The sequence below is a fragment of the Pinus tabuliformis genome, chromosome X (assembly GCF_031772625.1).
Source record: "Pinus tabuliformis cultivar Carrire ecotype Pingquan chromosome X, CPIR1, whole genome shotgun sequence".
NCBI lineage: Eukaryota > Viridiplantae > Streptophyta > Pinopsida > Pinales > Pinaceae > Pinus > Pinus tabuliformis.
The window spans coordinates 272,954,324-272,967,357 of record NC_142308.1 but is presented as its reverse complement, the minus strand read 5'-3'; positions in this window follow the sequence as shown (position 1 = coordinate 272,967,357).

The following is a 13,034-nucleotide window of genomic DNA, read 5'->3' as shown; positions in this document are numbered from 1 at the left end:
GACATTGCTTCTTCATGATTCCTTCAACTTTTCTTCCTTCTTCCAACTGATGTCTTAATTCAAGAACTTCGTTTTCTTGTTTTTCAAGATCTTGGAGTAGTTCTTTATTCTTCTTATTTGATTCTTCAAGATCTTCTTTTAGCGAGAGGATCTTAGCTTCAAGACTTTCATAGTAACTAGATATATCTCTAAGTTTCTTAATTGTTGTTCTCCTTTCATTTACTTCATTTCTTAATGATGTCATTTCATCCTGTAGCTTTTGACATTGATCTTCCTTTTCCTTGAATTGCTTCCTTACCTTGTTTCCTTCCTCTAGTTGAGCTTTTAGTTTTGTAGCTTCTTCTTTGAAGGCACATTCCCTTTTGTCTAATAGATCTTGTTGATCTCTAATTTTGTCCATAAGCCTTTTAAATTCTGCCTCTATTTGATATCTTTCTTCCTCGCCCATAAGAGAAAAATCAATTGTTTCGCTATCACTTTCATCGTATTCAAATGGATGGAGAAATGTATCACTAGAGGATAACAAATTCATACCTGATAGTTCTTTTTCTTGTTCATCTTCATTCTGAGGTGATTCTAAATCTGAAGAGTTACTTCCACATATTACCCAATCGATTCTCCCACTGTCATAGTTCCTTTGTGATGTCTTCTTCTTCTGAGGTGCTTTCTTCTTTAGCTTCTTTCCCATTGATCTACAGATCTCCTTCAAGCAATCAAGCTTCTACCAAAGGACCTACTCTGATACCAATTGTTGGAAATAATACTGAGAGTGTGTGGGGGAGGGGGGTGGGGTGAATCAGTATTAGCAAATCAATAATTTTTCATTTCCATAATCTGATTCATATACGCTACTTCAGTTAAGGGAATTCGTGTGTACACGCAACTGTGTTTAATGCAACTAGCATATATCCAACAAACTTTTGATTCAATTAATTCATCATATGTTGATCTTTAATTAGTGCTTCAGAACTTCATTAATCATATAAATAGTAACTAGGTGCAGTAAAAATAGAACAGATCATCACACATAGGAAACACACATGAACACCATGATTTAAGGTGGAAACCCAATGTGGGTGAAAACCACCTGCTGCTATCATCTTTGTCTTCTTTTAATGTTAAGAAAAAATGTTTACAACATTGTATTGGCACAGACTCATACCAGTACGCAAGCATCTACCTGTAGAAGGCTACAACCTTCTCTCCTTCTCCAGCTTCTACTGGAAGGGAGCTACAACCCCCTGGCTTTTGTACTGGCCGATATGTTTAACAGTACATAAGCACCGGCCTACAGAAGGCTACAACCTTCTCTCTTCCTCCAGGGACCGCGTTTCATAAATTTTCAGACTTGATACTCCTGGAACACAACATCATAATCTAAAGGCCACTTTTCATCCAATTTTCATACTGGACCCATCAATAACATTGAAGCTTAAATCAATTACCACTGCAATACAACCATCAACTATATCTGCATCTACCCATCACTGAAACTCAATTTGAATCAACCAAACTCAATCAATCACTAACAACCTCTAAACCTCTGACACAACTGAATCAATCATTCATTCATAATTTAATCAATCAACTGCAACAGATAGATCAGTACATAGTTATGAGTTACAGAAGGCTAGAACCTTCTCTCTTCCTCCAGGGACCGCGTTTCATAAATTTTCAGACTGGATACTCCTGGAACACAACATAATAATCTGAAGGCCACATTTCATCCAATTTTCATACTGGACCCATCAATAACATTGAAGCTTAAATCAATCACCACTGCAATACAACCATCAACTATATCTGCATCTACCAATCACTGAAACTCAATCTGAATCAACCAAACTCAATCAATCACTGACAACTTCTGAACCTCTGACACAACTGAATCAATCATTCATTCATACTTTAATCAATCAACTACAACAGATAGATCAGTACATAGTTCTGAGTTACATTATAATTCAGAATCAGTTGTCATCTTAAAACCATGCTTCAGATTGTATACACTATTTGGCAGAAGCCAACCTGAGTGTATACACAACTTCCCTGAAGCAAACCAACGTGTATATCCACAAACACTTTGCTTCACTTCCAGACTTCAGATAGAACATGTGTTAGTGATTAGATCTAGCCCATTCATTATCAAATCACATAATGATAAGTCATTATGATCCTGATCCATCATTAGATTTCATCCATCAACACTGAAGCTAATCACAATCAACCAATCTGAATATGCAGAATACTGTCACTAGAACATAATGTAGAACCCAAAATATTGCAACATCAAGCATAACCTAGATATATAAACTTCAGTAGATATACACTACATCCATAAGATGAACCAGCGTGTATACGCTCTTTTACCAAGAGAAACCAACGTACAGATCTGCAAATTACATTCTGTGATGTATACGCCACTTATGTATGCTAAACCAGCGTGCATATGCTGTTTTACCAAATCCAACCTGCGTACAGATCTAGAAATACTAACTTAGAGCATGACATCTATTTCAGACTTCATTCATACCTAGATCATCACATTTACATAATAAAAACATGCCTTAGTATTCAGATCTAGAATGTTCAAGATCAAACCACATAATGATAATATATTTAAGTCTTCATGATCCCGATCCATCAACTTTCATAAGCCATATAGGTGTATCCTTAGTTCAGATCATGCAAAGCATCACAAACTCATAACCTACATACTTGATCTCACACCTCATCAGATATTCAATTCTTGATTTCTCTCCCTGGCCTAATGATCTTCTCCTCCTTATATAGTTTTAGGACTTTCTCAATACCATGGAACAAAACCACTTAGGACCAATACCTTGGATCAAATACCTCAGACCAATACCATGGACCGAATACCTTGGGTCAGATACGTTGGGCCCAAAAAACTTGTTTTCCCAAGATATACACGCTTTTACTTCTGTGAAAGTGCATGTGTACGTATACGCCCCTTTTGTTTAATGAACCTTCATGTCTACGCTGGTTGGTCAAGGTGAACCTGCATATACCGTTCTTTCTTTATTCTGTGTAGCCTAAACTGCAATTCAATATTTTTAACCTACAGGATTATGATCTTCATCTGAGTGAGTTGCCATCATATATTACTGTTGAATTGATTCCTTTGAACTTCCCTGCATCACATCTGTTAACGCAACTGCCATGTATTCTGTCACATCTGATATCTCTTCCCTACATCACATATGTTAACAAAATTACCATGTATTCTGTCACATCTGATGTAGATTCATCTAGTTACCATATACAAGAGAGTTGTTCTACTACAAGTGGGTTGCCATCAAGTACAACACATGCATCGTAATGCCAACAGAGGTAAATCTACATTTTAAAAATAAAATAACTTTTGCAATGGAAAGCTAAACTATTTTCATGAATCAAAGTAAAATAAACTAATTAATCTTACAAATTTATAAAGGGATGCACATGGTTGATGGGGGCCCTTTCATTGTCCAATAGCATTCCAACTCGCAAAACTCACATTTTAAAATTCAATAATAGAAAAGAACCTTCTTTATCGATAAAATCATAACTTTATACAATGGAAATCTACACTCCTAATCTCATTACATAAATAGCTCTTCACTTTACATCCCATTCCATCTCAAGTCTTGTTACAAATCATTCTATAATTCTCTCTTCTTTTCCTCCTTTTACACCCCCATGATAGGAGAAAAGTTCCCCTATTTATACAAAAAGATGAGAAGCTATCTCATTAATGAGAGTCCACGAATCTCTCCCTATATCTCTAGAGTTACAATCAAAATAGGAAATGATAAGACACATGTCTTCTTAGAGTTTAAATACAAATAGGAAATAAGACACATATCCTTATGATCCCATGATTTTCTCCAATCAAATTAGAATTTGGTTTTGGAAGGCCACATAAAGGTCTTTTAGAAGCTTCCTTTTGACCTACACATGTCAACAATCTCATCCCACTTGTTAGATATAAGCATATGCACATTATTTTCTAATTTTTAACCATAAATTCATTTAAAAATGCTAAGAATTAATAAAGTTTGGAAAAACATAAATGTGACCCAATAATGATAATGGTAAGGTAAATGTAATGAAATGGAGGTGGAGTAAAGGTGACAATATGGAAATATAAGTGAAAATGTAATGGAAGTGAATGTCAATTTCAGGGCCCAACAGTGACAGATCGTAAAATCCTCAATAGGCTCCAAAACTCAAGTGTAGGATAAATTTTGGAGGGTGTTGATCACATAGTTTACACTTGATGACACACTGGTAGAACTCCAAATTCTTTGTTTGGGTTTAATTCTCTAAGTGTAAGGTATCAACCTTTTAGGAAGTATTTATTCATCTTTCATATTACCTTGGATTCCCTACTTCATGGTTAGAGATATAGTCCCCTCCATTCCCTTACTGGGTTAAACACATATCAAGGCTTACCAAAACATAATTGTTTCAATCTAGGAGAGGGTAATATATAATTGCGAGTTTAAGATAATCAGACTATGAGTTTTCATCTTTGATGTTACTCTGCTACTAGCAAAGCTAGAAAGTACCCTGATGGAGTCACTGTAGGAACACAAGCATCACTTTGGTACCAGCGAGCCTGAAAAATTACTCGATGAAGTTACTTGCTTCCCCTCTCTACTCTTGAAGTATTTCTCTTCTTTCACCCTTTATTTATTTTATTTATAGAACTATGCTTAGGAACTTATTTTTTTAATGGGTAGAAGAGGGATCCTGACTTATTTAGAACAAGAGAGGTTTTTCCTTCAAATAAGTTAATATATACCTCTGATATTGGTTTGCTCGCTATTGATTTTCCCTTACCTTTCTCTACTTGGTTGGATTGACAAGAAACACTATTCAATTACAATATCGAGTTAAGGAATGAAGATCCTAGAATAGATACGGGCTTTATAGTTCGACCAAATACCTTCCATTCGAATGGATCGTATTTTCCATTCAGAGATCATTGAATTTAAAGATATGTAGACCCAGATAGAGAAGAGGTAACAGATTAGCCAAGCTTTTTTCATCATCACATTTCCATTTTCAAGTTTTGCCACATTGTCTATTGAGCCAAATAGGAGAATCTTTCATGCAACGTCTTTATAAGTAAACATGAAAGAAGATATATAACAAAGAAAATAAAACTAACATGTAAATAAATCATGCATAACAAAGAGAAAGAAAACAAAACAAATGCAAATACTAGATGGAGAGAAGGACAAAGGGTAGATGCAATGCAAGGGAAACTAAATCTAACTAAACCTATTCCTAACCTAACTAGCTATAAGGTCACAGCTAAGTGTAATGATATTTCCAATGAATCCACTGTAATTGGTCCCAACCTGCAAACACCAAGATAAGATAAATTACAACTGATATATAATAATGTGCAATAGAAAAGATAGAAGCTTTAACATCTTTCACAAAACATTGAAGGTCTTGCATATAGGAAGAAAGATGCGTGTTATGAAAGTAGCTCGCAAAAAGACAGAAAAGATAAATCAACGGCTTAGAAATTAGCCTCTTCGAGGGGGAAACCTCCTTTACATTACACAAATGAATAATTCTTGGATGATACAAATGACAAGACCTACTTTCTATATATAGGAGTCTAAGGGGTCATAATATAATCAGAGCTAACATAACAATAACAATGTAAGGGCACAATAATAACAATAGTGGCCTTCTATGGGGCACAATAATAAAAATATGGGGACTACATGGGCATAACAATATAATAAGGGGGTTGTACTAATAACAATAAGGAGTTACACTAGTAGTATAGGGACCTAACATGCCCCTCTCCTTCGAAAAGTGTTGTCCTCAACGCTTGAGTAGTTCTTGATGCTTCTATATAAAATTCTTGTCCTCCCATGTGGAATCTTCAGTGGGTAAGTTTTTCCACTTGATGAGATACTCTGAAATTGATTGATTTTGCAGTTGTCGGGTTCTTGTTTCTGTGACTGCTCCAGGTTCCAATATGATTTTTCCTTCCTTGTCAAGTTCTAGAAATATTGTTTGAACTAGGATCTTCTGCAATGTTGTGTGTGGAGCATGATTGTTAAGAGGTCTTTGTTTCAGCCAGATGTATACCCTAGGAAGTTTGTACACCCCTCCACACGGGGGGGACTTGTCCCCCCCTGCGGGGGTCTGGGAGGGCCGATCCCCCCTGATTGGGGGGTCCGGGGGCCAACGGTCCCCCAGCGGGGGCTCGGGGCAGCACCCCCAAAGCAAAAAACAGATGTAAAATTGCCTTGTAAAAGTATAGTAATTTCTAGTCAATCTGGGCCGTTCATTAGGCGGATGATCTGATGGTAGAACTTATGTTTAGTTTAGGTTTCTTTTTTTGCTCTAGAAGGCAACCCCTCTCTTTGTATGAGGGCATTGTATTTGAGGCTATGTAATAGATGTGTAAACTGTGAGCGAGAAATAGAGAGGTGAGATTGTGAGAGAAAACAGAGGATATTACAGGGGATCTGTTGTAGGTTGTGTCTCTTCATTTTGCTGGATAATAGAAAGGAAGGAATAGTTGTTCAAGGTGGATGTATCCCAAACTGGGTGAACCACGTATATCTGTGTCTCTCTTGTTTTATGCGTTTTCTGTGTTTACATTTCTGCAATATTTTATGTGTTCCATTGCTCCGTAATATATAATTTTCTAACATGCAACTTTTGAATGAGTGGCCATACCTATTCGTCCTTCTTCCATTCATCCCTTGCTTCATTTATTCAATCTAGTTGGATAATAGAAATAGCACAAAACAATGTTTCCACATCCTCATCCTTTCTTGAGAGTGCATCTATAACTTTCTTCTCTTTTTTGTAGATGATTTCAAGGTCATAACCCAACATATTTGTGACCCATTTTTTCTGTTCTTCTAAAGATAATCTTTGTTCTAAAATGTCTTTAAGACTATCATGATCCATTTTAACCTTGAAGTGTCTTCCCATTAGGTAAGGTCGCCATTTCTTAAGTGCATGTAGTATTTCCAACATTTCCTTCTCATAAATAGCTTGCTTGAGATGTAGTTGTAAAAATACCCAAGCACCTACATTAAAACTTCTTTCACTGCGATGTTGATTTGCCTGTTGTTTCATTCAATTATGTACCAAAGTGGAGTTATCCTTTAAAAGTTGGATAACTTGTTGTTGATGCTCGATGTGATCTTTCACTACTTGAATATTTTTCTTCTTGATATGTCCTTGTAACTTGAGAGTTTGAGGAGTGCTAATTTCTTCCAATGCATTACAAGATATGGTCGGATTCATTTCTTGATGCTCAATGTGATCTTTCACTTTTTGAACATTTTTCTTCTTGATATGTCCTTCTATCTTGATGGTTTGAGTAGTGGTAATTCCAACCAATGTATTACAAGATATGGTCGGATTCATTTCTTCTTTCTCGATGTGATCTTTCACTTCTTGAACCTTTTTCTTCTTGATATGTCCTTCTATCTTGAGAGTTTGAGGAGTGGTAATTCTTGCCAATGCTTTACAAGATATGGTCGGATTCATTTATTCTTTCTCTCGGTTTGGTTCCTGGTGTATATCCTCTTCTTTTGATGTTTCTTGATCCTTTTCTTCCTCCTTTTCATAATCTATGTAAAATAATTTCTTCTCAACATACTTATGACCTTTAGTGTATTTTCTATCACAATTATAACAAATCCCTTTCTCTTTCTTTTCTTCCAATTGTTGTGGTGTAAACCTTGTAGGTTGTGGAAGGCTAGGAGAAAAAGCGCTTCCATAATTATAGTCGTGAGTGGTGGGATTCCTTGTTTCCATTATTTCTCTTTCAATTTTTCTTGCCAACCTGAATGCCTTCTCCAATGAATCAAGTTCCCAAAGACGAACCTCATGTTGAATGTTATCCTTTAAAGTCCCTATGAAGACATCAATCCTTTGCTTCTATGGAATATCATTTACCCTTATATTCAATTTTTGAAAGTCCTCAATGTGCTCTGCCATTGAACCCTTTTGTTTGAGATTTATCAATTGGTTAAAGAAGGTGTTTTTCTTTGTATCCTCATAATGTGCTATCATTTCCTCCATGAAAATTGACCACGTGACAAGTGGTTTACGAGAACAAAGCCCTTCATACCATAAAAATTGATTCGGTTCTAAATATAAAGATGCAATACGTACCTTTTGTAACAATTGCACCTCATGTAGATCAAAATAGTGCTCCATTTGTAGTATCCAATTTAACGGATCCTTCCCATCAAACTTCCTAATATCACCTTTTCTTAATTTTAGGAGCTCAATCTTGAAACAATTGTAACTTTGTAATTTCAAATCTCCAAGTTATGAAATTGCGTCCTACAATAGCCCTCTAAGTCCTCTTTCTAACCCTGGAAGTCTAATCAATATTGGATTCTGCAAGGAAGAGTTATGTCAAATCTCCCATGATGACCTGATTATAGACTAGTTCAGTAAAGCGAACTTGTACAAAGTTCCACGTGTCACTGTTTCAACCTTAGGACCTAAAACCGATACACAAAAAACTACAGTCCGTCCTGTTTCTGTAAATTTTTACGAAATTTCAATCTAATGCACAAAGGGAGAGTTATGATGATTTTTCCAAGATCACATGTTTGGGAAGTAATTTGAGGGCTTGCAAAAACCCTAAATGTCTTGGACCGTATCTCCAAAAATATAGCTAAGGAAAATCTGAAATTCGGGCCCAAGCTTCACTACGATTGCTGCTCAAATGAGTTTTAATTTCAGAATCTAACACTTCGTCGAAAACAATTTATAACGAAAATTCCACGACCTCCTATTTTTGAAATGGAATTTTGAAGCTTGCAAAAACCATAACTTCCTCAGGTCATATCTCCGCAAATATAACGTGACAATATCGCAAATTTAGACCCGAGGTTCAGAATAATTTCGTCTCAAATGGGTTTTTGTTTTATCTTCTGAAATGTCACAGAAAAAAAGGTATAGTGAAAATTTCACAAAGGCTTGTTTAGAGCAGCGAAACCCTAGAATCCAAAGCTCTAATAACAAATGTTATGAAACCAGCTCACAAAAAGATAGAAAAGATAGATCAATGGCTTAGAAATCAGCCTCTTCGAGGGGGAAACCTCCTTTACATTACACAAATGAATAATTCTTGGATGATACAAATGACAAGGCCTACTTTCTATATATAGGAGTCTAAGGGATCATAATATAATCAAAGCCGACATAAAAATAATAATGTAAGGGCACAATAATAACAATAGTGGGCTTCTATGGGGCATAATAATAACAATATGGGGACTACACGGGCACAACAATATAATAAGGGGGTTGTACTAATAACAATAAGGGGTTACACTAGTAGTATAGGGACCTAACAATGTGTCATAACACCCGACTTTACTAATCTACAACCTTACCTTTTTGATAAGAACATAAATCATACAAACCTCTACAACTCCTTGTGAAATCACCTGCTTCTATGTTGCCTTTGTTACAAAACATCAAGAAATATTGAAATATTCTTGTAGCATAATGGAATTCTAGGTAAGATGCTTCTAAATGATCATAGATCAGATCATGAAATTCATAATAGTCCTTTTGAAAATCCTCAAATCCATGAAAAGATGAACTTCTAATTAATAGTACAGAATTAGGATGAGAATATTGTAAGGGAAAATAAATTTGATCATATTCAAGAAGCTTGTCAAGATAGTGAGGTCCTAAGATTACCATTAGCGAAGGCTGAAGTGCTTCAACTGCTTGACAAGTATCTGAATATTGAGATGCCAAATCATAAGGATCAACCGATGTAAAACAATTGTCATGAGATATGATGGTGGGAAAATGACAAAATGAATGACAATTATCATGATCAAATAGACTAATTGTGGCACAAGACTCTTGATCAATAACCAACAAAAATAGATCCGTTTTGACAACTTTGCAAATGATTTGAACAAAAGAGTCATCTTCCTCACAAGTTGAATGTGGCCAACCATTTACTTGTGATTGGTTAACATCACAATTATCGAAAGAACTAAGTAGGAATACCAACATAGAAAACACATGAAACCAGTCAAGATGTAGTGGGTGAAAAAGAGGAACTTGATTCACCAAATATCTCAAGCATTCACTTATACTCAAAAGGACATCCGTTGCCATGAAGAAAATCATTAGCATTAGAATACTCACAAGAAATATTAGCAGTTGATTATTTTCAAAATAATGTGATAGGTATGAATCCTTCAGCCAATGATAATCTTCAAGATTATCAACTTCATAGCTTTTTTCATTTATGAGAGGCAAGCATTCCAAACCTGAGTTTGATACAATATATTTACATGGAGATGAACTAACTGAAATAGATTCCTTAATTTGATCAGACATCGAATCTTGAAATTTAAAATAGTTGTATCCAAAATACCAAACATTTTTCAAGCGGATGTTTACATCCAATGAAGCTAGGTTAAGGAAAGAATTTTGTGAGAAAATCCACATTTGATTTAGTTCAAGGATCTTGCTAGACTTTTTGAGAACCTAACATAACCATAAATGAAATTTGAAGTGCCTTGACTCCTTAATGAGTCCCATTACTTTCAAAGATTGTAGAATTTCATTTTGAAGTTTAAATCACATCATGCATAGTGTGTGGACAGCTACCACCAATAATTGTAACATGATCACTATTATCCAAATGGAAACCATTTACATTACTGATTTGGTCATAATTTATATATTCAAAAAACATATTATCCAAGTCATAAGGTTCTTCTAATTTCACATCTAAGGATGAATATATTGAATAAATTTCATGAGTAACCTGAATAGAAGAATTTTCTTCATGCAAAACTGGAAATGACAAGGGATGGAATAGATAATCAATGATTTCTTTACCTTCCTCTTCACCATGGATAACATCACTACCTTGTTTCAATTCAAAATACAACTCATTAGATGATAAACTTGAAGATAAAGAAATATATCATAAGGGATGATGAGGTGAAGAGGGAGTTTCACCAAGAACATACTCTTGGACTGAATTAGATTCAAGGTCGAAATATTTCAAATATTCTCGAGACACTGAAAGACCAATTAGTGCACTTAGGAAATCACCATAAAATTCATAAATAGGATCATAATCATCATAATGGGTTTTCCACAACTTCATATTGATTAAGCAAATTAACTTCATTTGATTCATCACCAATATTATTATATTTATAATCAACCAAGGATGGGAGAACATAATCTTGACATGGAAGATTTTGGAAAAGAGAAGAAATATCAAAGGAATCCTCACATTCCTACTCCTTTACCTATGAAGAGTGACTACCTTGTATCTGATCACTGTTTATATTGGAAAATTGAAAATTAGGCAGATCAAGGAGCAAGGAGTTATGAGAATGAGATGGTAGAGGAGGACAATAATCAAAATCAGATTCAAGATTGGAGTTATGCATGTTAATATCATCTCGAGGAATGGAAGGATTAACCTTTAAATGAGGCTTAACGAACCATTCCGAGGTTTCCTCCATTGGATCTGAATCATGGAAAGTGGAAGAAGATTGAGGGGGTGGATCAGGAATTTGATTTCTAGATTTCCATACTTCAACATTATCACAAGGAGGCACCCAAATTGGTACTGGAAAAGGAGGAGGACAAGGAACAAAAGGAACAATAGTTTCATCATCTGAGATTAGTGGTGTCTCATGATTTACAAGAGTTGGTAGTGTAGAAACATCATGGGGCTTCAAATCATCGTGTAAAGAGATTCAAACCAAACTTTCAAACTTCCTTTTAAGGAAATCCCAATCCATATCTTCTCCAGGAAACTCACAACATAAGTGAAGGAATTTGTTAGAAAAATTATCAATTGATTCATTAGGCTCCATTCTAAGATGATTAATTATTTTAAAATCATCTCAGTAATCATACTGTTAGGGCCTAAATCTACCTCAGGCTGAGAAAGGCAGGATCTAGGGTAACATCAAACCACGCTTAACCTAGTAGCTAGCCCTACCAGGGCGGGAGAGGGCTCTCTCCTTGTCAATCTCAGAAGAATATGATCAATAGAGCTTGAGATGAATAATATAAAACTGATTTTAGGCTAGGTATGTGCACAAAGGAGTTTGATTGAATTTAATATGGGTTTTCTGGCTCAAATGTGAAAGGCAGATTTTGGTATGGGGAATGGACACAGTCTTACAAAGATCTCTATGGGGCGAGGTAGGCAAATGGTTTAGTACTTCAAATTGAGTGATATGGAGAGCTTTTAGACTAGTGAGGAGTTGGAGAGGGCATGAAAGTCTCAGGGATCCTCTTCAAACAGCTGAAAACATAAATAACTAAACAAACCCTAGGTAGAGCACTGCAACTCAATGAATTCTACCTTTATCCTTGTTTCATTTAATTAAGATGAATAGAGAGAGATGATGGCATACATAAAACACATGTAAACTTGCAATTACAGAAGGAAAAACAATACCAAATCAAGTTTCCACAAGAATCCCATAAAGTGTTGCAAACCCTGGTCTATTCATTTGCCAAACTGCTGAAATGAATGTACAATAATGCTCAAATTATTCACAAGATTCCAACCTTTACTAATGACTGAAAAACTACTAAATATAGGAAAAAAACAACTCATTCTAGGCTTTAGGGGTTGAATTCATGAGTTTAGGAGCTGTTTCAACAAGATCTAAACTAAGAACTGAAAAGTAGGCAGTGGATCAGCATGCCTCTAAAACCTAGGAAACTGATTCATTCAATTGCAAACTACCTTTCCATGATGTATCTACCTCCATGAGTGAAAATTTAGCATATTTACATCAAAATCCATCAAGTCACATCAAATTAAATCATGAGTTTGACTATTAGATAGATAAAAGTCAAACTGAGAAGAAACTAGGCGAAAAACAGAGTTTTTTGGCCAAAAAGACAAAATTTCATCCTGTGCACCGTGCTCTTGTCCCTGTGCGTCGTGCTACTTTGGAGCTGATTTTGGAGGCCTTCCCGTGCACCAAATTTGCTCCAAGTGG